Below are 10,285 nucleotides of genomic sequence, written 5' to 3' on the forward strand. Positions count from 1 at the left end.
ATGATCTTCTTAGTCCTATAGTTCAGCTCGCCCCCAAAAGTAACGGGCAACGTGATTTTACCCTTCGGCTGACTCCTCCCTGGGTTGACCCCTTGAAACGTGCCCGTTTCCTCGTGATCTCCATCGGGGATTTGCAGCTTCTTGATCACAGGGGGTGAGATCAAGTTCAGACCGGCCCCACCATCAACTAGCACTTTGGTCACCTTGAGGTTGCGTATTGTTGGCGAAACCAACAACGGCAGGCACCCGACCGCAGTTGTGCGGTCAGGGTGATCCTCGGTGTAAAAAATGATAGGTGTGTTGGACCACTTCAGTGCCTTCTGGGCATCGAACGATGGCTCTACCACAGTGACCTCACGCGCCCACTGCTTCAGCTGGCGGTGAGAGGTGTGCAATGAAGCGCCACCATCGACGCACATGGCCTCTGTGGCTTTCTGGAACTCGTACTCGCAGGACTCGTCCTCCTCAGCATGATCATCATCCTCCTCCTTCTTGTCACGGCCCCAAGCGGGCCTCTCTGGTTGGTTATCCTTGCCGTGGCGACCTCCTTGGCCGCCATGGTTCTTGCCGGACCCATCAGCACCATCCTGACCCTTCTCCTTGTCCCGCCTTTCATATTCAGCTTTCTGCTTCTCCGCAAGCAGCTCAACCTGTCGGCAGTTCTGGAGGTCATGGCCCTTGGTGCGATGGATCTTGCAGTATTGCTTGTCGGAGCCTCCTGGCTTGTCGGCAGCCGCGAAGGCCCGGCAGGCGGCGCACCCGGCAACTTCCTTGCCGGGGTCGTCTTCCTTGGCCTTCTTGGCGGCGCCGGGGTCGCCGTATCCCTCAATGGCAAGCACGGTCTTGCCCTACGCTTCCTGTTGCAGCGTCGGCCCTTCTTTGCTGGGGCGGCGGCGTCTTCATCTGTGGATTTGGTTTCCGCACCGGCGTCCTCGCCGAGGTACTTCCTTCCTTCTTCAGCCCAAGCACATCTGTCAGCCAGAACATAAAGCTCGGCTACATCCTTGACCTTGTTCATCGCCAGCTCTTCACGCATCTTGCGGTTGCGCACGTTCTGGTGAAACGCACTGATGACGGCGGCAGGGTGAACATCTGGGATGTTGTATTGCACACGGCTGAACCTTTGGATGTACTTGCGCAGGTTCTCGCCGTCCTTCTGGGGGATGACATGCAGATCACTTGCCTGGCCAGGAGCTTGGTGGCCTCCGGTAAAGGCGCCAACAAATTCGTGGCACAGATCCGACCAAGAAGAGATGGAATCCACTGGCAAGTGCATCAACCATGACATAACGTTGGGCTTAAGTGCCAACGGAAAGTAATTGGCAAGCCCCTTGTCGTCGTGAGCCCCGACGGCTTGCATCGCGATAGTGTAGATGCTGAGGAATTCCGACGGGTGAGTCTTGCCGTTGTACTTCTCCCCAACATCAGGCTTGAACGTGCGGTGGGAGGGCCACTGGAATTGCCGTAGCTCACGGGTAAAGGTCGGACAATCCACCTCGTAAGGTAGGTCGCCGGAACCCCCCAGTGTTGGGTGGTCCATAGTGGGCCCCGCACGCCTATCTGACTGCTAGCACGCATCCCGGCGCCGCTCGATGGTGGTTCGAGCATCCTCCTGGGCTCGCTCCTGAAGAACGTGACATTGGTCGCGGCGGGCTCGTGGGTCAGACGATGCTGTGGAGACGTCGTCACAGGCGTCGGCCCGACGAGCCGGCGGCTGCTGTTGTTGGCGTGGGGGAGGAGAGTGCATCGTGGTTGCAGCGCCTCCGGTCCTCCCACCACGGGCGTGTGCCGGCTCTACAGAGCGTCGGCATGAGGGTCCCGCTGGTCGCGGTTCATCTTTATTGGCGAAGCTGATGAGGCTCCGAATGGTGGCTCTCCACTCGTCGAGCTTCTCCGCAGCAGGAGGGAAGTCGAGGAGCAGCTGCACGCACGCCAACGCTTCCGCTGGCGTGGGAGGCGGCGAAAGCTGCGTGGACCATGATGCGCTTCGACTTCTAACCATGTTAGAAGGAGCTCTATCACGGTCTCGCGGTTGCGCGCCGCTCCCGCCTGCGTCCAGGCGTGCACACCGGCCCGGTGCGTCCTGAGAATGACACAAAGGGCTCTTCCCGCGGCGGCGCCCAGGGGCACCGTCGTCGCGGTGTTGCTCATCGCACGCGGCCTGGGCAGGTCACGGCGCGGGCATCGGCTGGGGCGTCATAGAGGCTGTTGCGCCACCCGTGGGCAGCACAACCCCGCCTCCAGACCCAGCGGCGCGTGGCTCGTCGTCTTGGGCCCGAACGATGCCGCTTGCCTAGCTCCGGTTGCCAAAGTGTCGTCGATGCTCGCGGGCCGTGCATCCGGCACCACACGCGGCCACCCCGTCGCCCGCCCGCGCTGGTGCGAATGGGCCGGCTCCGTACGACCCGATCGCTGTGATCCCCTTCTTCTTGGGGGCCAAGGCGATGATGAAGTTAGTGAGTTGGCCTCAAAAAACCAGATTTTCACAGCTTCCGCCCCCTACCTGGCGCGCCAAAGATGTCGGGGTTCAAGAACGACACCTATGGGATCACAGGGAATCCCTACTACGGTTGCCGGGGCGCGGGGCTGTAAAAAGAGCGGGTTTAGAAGATCAACACGGGGGAATTTTATCCAAGTTCGGTCCGCAAGCGATGCGTAATACCCTAATCCTGCTTTGGTGTATATTTGGTGTTCTTGAGATCTTGAACTAGCTGCGGTGCATGCCTAGCCCAAAAAGTCCGAATCCTTTCTCAGTACGCCTCGGGCCTCCTTTTATATGTCAAAGGGGCTGCCACAGCGGCACATAGGAGGTGGAAAGTGTCTACAGTGTACAAGTTTATCTCTGACATCGTGGGACAAAACGCATTAAATGTGCCGCCGACGTGTCCTCTTGCTTTATCGGGGACGGCAAGGAAGCTCGTCTCGTCCGTCGCCGCCTCGCCTCGCTTCGACGCGTGTCCAAGCTGACGAGGCATGCAGCACCACGCTGGCTGGCTGCTGTGCTGGTGCGGTGGCAGGGTCTTCATGAAGATCCGCATGCCACCACGCAGGTGCTTGCTTGGTTGGCCTATAAGTTGCATGTTGCCATGTAGGTGCGTGCCTAGTTGGCAGGCTGGCTGCTGCGCCGGGACGGCCATGTGGTAGTGAAACCTTGGTAAGTGCGGGCCTGGTTGTGGCCCCGCAGATGTCCTCGGCAAGGGTCTTGCCGGGGTCTTGTGAGCGTCCCCAGCAAGGGTCTTGCCGGGGGCCTTCGTCTTCTGGTTCTCATCTGGTCTTGCAGGCCTTCAGTCTTTACAAAGATCTACATGCCACCATGCAGGCGCCTCCCGAGCCTTGGTTCCAATGTCGTCGATGGTGTCGGAACTCTCAGGATCAAGGGTGGCGGTCCCGCCGGTGTAGGGTAAGCTACCCCGGCAAGGCCCTTGCCGGGGGAAACCCACCTTGCCCCTTCGCTCTTCGCGCCTCTGGCCTCAGCGCAGCTCTGGTAGTCTTGTTCCTTGCTTCCTCTGCCCCGCCAAACGTGGCTGCAGGTGTGGCTACAACTGCCCGTGCACAAGTAAAGGGGTACAGAAGGCCCCTACTTTTGTACATCGACAATATCCGTTACCTCTTCTTGCTTTCAAAAATTTTCTAGTGTCAACATAGAACAACAGGAGTGTTGTGTCAATTTTTGAGATTTTTCGGGGTTCGCTTGGACATTTTTATACATTAACTGGGGTTTCTAGGCATTTTATGTGCATAATTCAAATTTGAACTACATGCACATGCTCCAGTGCAGAAAAATGGGTTGACATATCAAATGTGTGTCCTTGGGTGCATGCTTAGGTCCCATGCGAGAAATGGGAATGGATTTCAAACACCGGGGCACTGTTGATTGCCGGCAAAATGTTGAGATACTTTGTTTTCAAATTCTAGTAAATCCAAAACTCGTCTGAAATTCATGAAACTTGGCATGCTATCATGGAATGGCACCCGACATGATGTGGTATTTTTCATGTCCATTTTGAGAGAAGGCGCACTCGAATAACAGCCAACAAAGGTATTTTTGAAACAAATAGCTGCCAGTTTAACATCTCAAACATTTTTATAATTTAACTCGTGTGCATTCTGTTAACCATTCACGTGATGCCACGTGTCTGGCTTTTAATGGCTATAGGAGGTGCCGTGCGGACAATTGCTTGACTGAACGGGAGGCATGCGAGCGCAGTCCGATGCGCAGGCTGACGAGAGGCGTGTAAGCTATCCTCCAATGCACAGGCTCACGGGAAGCATGCAAGTTGTACGCTGCGCAGGCTCACTAGGAAGCGAGCCCTTTGACTTCCATGGCCGCCTGCCTTGCTCACATCCTCTCCATTAGTGGCGCCCGAGCCGCTGTTTAATACAGCGGCCTTACTGTTCGCCTCCCATTCCCCTCCCTCCCGCAGACCTCCACCAACGCCATGGCGCAGAAGGATCATCTGCCACTAGTCTTCAAGTTTGGTGAAGTCGACTCTGAGCCGGAGGAGATAGAAAATAAGGAGGAATGGGGCCTCATGGACATGGTCCTGAACGAGCTGGCCGCGGCGGTTGCTGCCCCCCGCGCCCGTCCCAGCTCCCATCCCCGCGCTCGCACCAGCGACCATCCCCGTAGCATTGACGGGCTGATTGCCGAGCACTATCGTAGAGCTGGAAGCCGTGGGCATCAGCGAGGTCTCCGCGGACCCACACGAGCTCGTGTACATGCCAGCGCCAGCGCCCGTGCTCGTGCGCGCCCCTCCATTGTCACGCTCAATATGAGATCCTATCTGAGAGGAACTCAAAGGTCCCACCAAGGATAGAGCCACATATCAAAGATGCTTTTGCAAGGTGGATATCATTACATCATACCATATACAACTCCAATGGGGATACATACAAAGGCATACAAACGCCACATGAATACATCAAACATCATACAAAAGAGCAGCATCTGACTACGGATGAAAACAAACGAAAAACATGAACAACATCCACCCTGCTAGCCCAGGCTGCCGACCAGGAACCTATCCCCTGATCGAAGAAGAAGCAGAAGAAGAACTCCAAACAAGAAAGCATCGCTCTCACGTCATGTCATCGCATTACCTGCACCTGCAGCTATTGTTGTAGTAATCTGTGAGCCACGAGGACTCAGCAATCCCATTACCATGGGTATCAAGACTAGCAAAGCTTAATGGGTATGGAATGGATAAGTGGTGAGGTTGCAGCAGAACTAAGCATTGTATGGTGGCTAACTTGCGAGTACAAGAGTAAGAAGAGAAACTACGCAAAACGGTCACAATCTAGTAATGATCAAGAAGTGATCCTGAACTACTTAAGAGTCGTACATAACCCCACCGTGTTCCCTTCTCAAACTCACTCGAAAAGAGACAATCACGGTTAAGCACGCGGTTGGTGTATTTTACTTCGGGTTTAGTGTCAAGTTTTCTACAACCAGGTATTAAAAATTCCCATCTGCCACAGAACCACGAGCATGGCTTTCGAAAGTTTAAACCCTGCAGGGGTGTCCCAACTTAGTCCATCACAAACTCTCACGATCAACGAAGGAAAATCCTCCTCCCGGAACAACCCGATCAAGCTCGAAATCCCGGTTCACAAGACATTTCAACAATGGTAAAACAAATACAGCAAGACCGCCCGATGTACCGACAATCCTGATAGGAGTCGCACGTATCTCGTTCCCAGGGCACGCCGGATGGGCAAGACGTCAGGTTGGCTGAGACCCTGGTTGCCCGGGGGCGCCGGACATCGCCCAGTTTGGACCAACACCATCAACACTGGCCCCACCTGTATTATGTTAAATTACTCCTCGGGTACCGCTAACTCCCTATGCGTCAAATTTAATATCATGTTTATTATGTTGGGAAAGTGTTAAAACCAATGTTGGGCCTTGCTGGAAGAGTTTTATTCAAAGCAAACTGTCAAGGGGGGGCATAAACCCCGACCGTGTTAGGAACATAAATTCAAGGAACATAACACCGGTATGACGGAAACTAGGGCGGCAAGAGTGGAACAAAACACCACGCAAAAGGCCGAGCCTTCCACCCTTTACCAAGTATATATGTGCATTAATTAAATAAGAGATATTGTGATATCTCATGATATCCATGTCCCAACATGGAACAACTTGCAACTGCACCTGCAACTAGCAACGCTATAAGAGGGGTTGAGCAAAGCGGTAACATAGTCAAACAACGGTTTGCAGGGATGGTGGAAAAGGTTAGAGGTTTATCATGGCAATTTGGGAGGCTTCACAAACAAGTGGTAGGTAGCGCGACATAGCGATAGCATCGAGACAACTAGCATGGCAAAGATAGTAGTGATATTCAAGGTAATGGTCATCTTGCCTGCAATCCCGCTCGGAAGAAGAACGAGTCCATGAAGTAGACGAACCAAGCATAGAAGAACGAATCCTCACAATCGCAAGGGAACCGGAAACTATCGAGAAGAAGCACAACCCGAAAGAAGCAAACAACACGATAAACACACAAGCATAAACATGACATGATGCACAACCAAGTATGATGCATGTCTGGTTTAAATAGCCATGGCATGGCAAAGTGCAACAAACAATACTACCAATTAAGTGGAGCTCAATATGCAACGAGTTGCATATTGACGAACCCCCACATTAAAATATTTTAGTTCACTCTCGTTATGAACCCAACAAGTTTAAATGTTCTTAACATGGCAAGAGGTGAAGCATAAGTAAACTAGCTATTTAGGAAAGTTTAAATGAGGACGGAAACAACAAACAACAATTTCGGAAAATCCCCATGTGCATATTTTTGATTTGGTACTGTTCTGCCTAAACAATTTCAGAGGTGTTAAACAGCAAAATAAAGTGCACCAAGTTAATCTATGCATTTTTCTACCCCATTTACATATAAAATTTATTTAATTCGGAGCTACGGCTAAATAGTAATGCAATAAATCATTTTAACATGTCATGTATGCAAATTAGATGCAAACAGAAATTTAAACATTTTTAACATGGATGAAAGTTTGATATTATGAAACTAGATGAAATTCTAAGCACTTTACATGTTTAAATCATTTTAATCCGATGCACGGTTTGTGAGATATTAAATGCATGAAGCATAGGGATCAACCTGTAAACATGTAGTATTCTGGAATATAAACAAAATCACAGGCGGGGAAAACAAACATGCTAGGCTGAATTGCAGTGCGCTGCAGCGTCCCAGGAGGATTTGGCCCAAGTGGATGCCTGTGCACGGTTGAAAAAATAACACAGGGGAAAAGAGTTATGAAACTAGATGAAATTCTAAGAACTTTACATGTTTAACTCATTCTAATCCGATGCACGGTTTGTGATATATTAAATGCATGAAGCATAGGGATCAATCTATAAACATTCAGTTTTCTGGAATATAGACAAAATCACAGGCGAAAAAAAAAACATGTTGGGCCGAATTGCAGCGCGCTGCAGCGTCCCAGGAGGATTTGGCCCAAGTGGATGCCTGTGCACGGTTGAAAAAATAACACAGGGGAAAAGAGAAATATAGAGGCTCCCTGGGATTCGACCCCGGGACCTCTAAGGGCATGTTTGGTTTCTTGGGTGGCACCTGGCTCACACCCGTCATGCAAAATTCAGTCTGTTTGGTCCCGTGTATGGCATCTTCAGCCTGGCCCGCCAGATGCAAAAGGACACCTCTCAGCCAGGCTGGGTGGAACGCAGGATTTGGGCGTTTCCCTCGTGCAGGCCCAACTGGTTGCACCCGCAATGCAGGCGTGGGGTAGCGATTCCCTCGCGACCGTGGGGGTCACAGAGTCCCCTCGCCTCTCATTTCTTTCTCGTTCCTCGCTCAAGCTCTCACCTTGCCACTCGTCGCCGTTCCCAAATCTGTGGTGGAGATCGTCGAATCCTTGTCAATGTCCTCCCCAACGCTAGCTCCACTATCCGCTGTCAAACTCCGCTGCCAACGCGGCCTTCACAATGGCCGTTGCTCTGCGCGATCCACACCCCATCGATTGGATCTGGGTGGTTGGGAGCCGGAGGTGTGATCGGTCGTGCTGGCTGAGTGATTGTGATTGGGAAGGTGCATAGCTCTAATTGAAGAGGGCAAAGCCCTGGTCTTGGAACCATGGACGCACATCAACTTGTTGCCGCCAACGACGAGCAAAGCAGCGGCTACAGGTGCAGCGGATCACCAGCGGGGGTGCGGAAATGTGCGAGGGTGCACGCGACCGAGCGAAGGCTGTTTGCGCTGGTGTCTTGCGTGCAGGCACTTGTGCACGAGCAGGAGCTCGTCCCCGATCATGGAGAAGACTACGACCGGATCCGTGCGGTTGGTGTTGTGCGGCTCCTACGCGGGCAGCGCGCTGGGGTTGTGTGCGTGCGCGAACAGACAGGGTCGAGCGCTTGCGGGGGTGTGCAGGAGCATGCATGGGTGCAGCAAGGGCGGCAGCCTGCATGCAGAGAGTGCGCGACCATGGTGGCCATGCAGCCGGAGCCTCCGTTCGCTCGGGGGGAGCGCTCAAATGCTTGGGTCGACAAAATAAAGGAGGTAGGAGGAGCGGAGCTTCACCGTGGGGTAGCTGCTGGAGTTGTACAAGGCCGAGGGTGGACGTGGTCGGCGGGAAGACGTGCTGATCGTGGCGATGGTGCTCGGGTCCGTGAAGCAGAGGAAGCAGGGGAAGAAGACGTCGAGGAGGAGGTCGATCCGGGCTCGAATGGACGCTTGCGAGGTCAAGGAAGAAGAGGGGGACGCGAGTGTTGCTCCCCGCGGAAGAAGAAGGACGGGCCGAGCTGGTCAAGTAAGAGAGGAGATCGGCCTACTCTTGGCCATGGCGTCGGCGTGAAGCTTGGTACCTTACCTGGCGGCGGTAGGAGGAAGAGAAGGGTGGAATGGAGGGAGGAGGAGGTCTAGGGCACCAGGGCAGATTTTATAGGGCGTAGGAAGCTACTTCGGCCGTCAAATCACCAAGGCTGTCGACGTGGCTCAGGTGGATGCTCTGCCGTACGAGAGGAAGGGGACGATGAACAGAGGCTGCCGCTGGTGGGCTGCTGCGGGTGCGCTCTTGCTGGGCCGCTGCTGGGTTGCTCTCTGCTGTGCTGAGCTGCTGCTACTCTTTCTTTTTCTTATTTGATTTCTTCCAACAGAAATGCAAGAAAAAGCCCAGAGAGTTTGGCAAAGAAGTAGGATGAGATAAGGATATATCTGAGTCCATGGATTTATGAAGTATTTCAATAAATGGCTCTGGGCATTTTTAGAGAAAGAAAATTATCACAAGTTTGAATTAAATTCAAACTTGAGGCAATTCTGATTCCAACCAAATCAAGTCCAAAAGATTTGAAAATTGGCAGAGAGGGTGTAAGTATGGTTTAAGATTAATAGGGAAAGAATGAACATTTATGGAGGAGGGGAGAAGTTCACTTGCCAAAAATGAAAGAAAGAAGAAGGAAGGAGGTGATGATGCATGGGACATATGCATAGGGCAAGCAACATTGATAAACATAGTGCAAGTGCAACAAGATGAATACCACAATGCATAGGAGATGATTTTGGCAACATAGGATGGCACAATGCAATATAATGGCAAGAGGCACAATGCAAACACATGGCATAACAAGTGAAGTGAGCATGGTGCAAGAAGCAAAGATATGACAAGGCACTCAACATGATCATGGCATAAACATATAGGAATTAAATATGCAAAACAATTATGATAATGCAGCAAAAGCCATAATCACACGGCAACAACTAACATAAATGGAAGGCATCTAGAGCATCGGTCTTGGGGTGTCACAACCACCCACCGAGGCGCCGGTCCCCGTGCGTTTGCCTGCACCCGCCGCGCCTGTGCCCGTGCGCGCGTCCCCCTCAGTGGCATGGGACGCCGCCGTCGACCGCTACATCGCAGCGCCGCCAGTTGCCGTCCTCCCGCGCCCCGCCCGTCAACCGCGCGACGACATGATGTTTGATTTCCAAGTGAAGAACATTATGTGCTGCCTTGAAGACTTCAACAACTGCGTCCCGGAGGATGACAACGACAACGTTGGCGCGGCACGCCCCCTCCGCCGCCGCTGGAAATAGATTTTTTGGTTTAATACTGTATCTCGATCATATGAATATAAATTCGCAGTGTGACTGAATGAAAGACATGGTTTGAACAAACTTGCATTTTTCTTTCTTAATGTACATACTTATCAAACAATTTTATTTAAAAAAATGTCAATGGTTTTTAAATATAAAACACTCATCGCAAACATTTTAGTTAGAACACCCGTATGAAAACTGACAGCTTC

General features: G+C 52.3%; 1 long non-coding RNA gene across 2 annotated transcripts; it reads right to left on the minus strand.

Annotated features, from left to right (window-relative positions):
- Positions 1–4,854: 4,854 nt before the first annotated feature.
- Positions 4,855–9,674, minus strand: LOC141041655 (uncharacterized). Of its 2 annotated transcripts, none has more exons than XR_012202540.1 (2): positions 8,565–9,674; positions 4,855–7,243 (listed from the first exon to the last, which is right to left on the minus strand). It is a non-coding gene; the product is annotated as an uncharacterized lncRNA (long non-coding RNA). The 2 variants fall into 2 exon arrangements; XR_012202541.1 differs by having other exon boundaries at positions 4,855–7,496.
- Positions 9,675–10,285: the final 611 nt, after the last annotated feature.

Source organism: Aegilops tauschii, chromosome 2 (assembly GCF_002575655.3).
Source record: "Aegilops tauschii subsp. strangulata cultivar AL8/78 chromosome 2, Aet v6.0, whole genome shotgun sequence".
NCBI lineage: Eukaryota > Viridiplantae > Streptophyta > Magnoliopsida > Poales > Poaceae > Aegilops > Aegilops tauschii.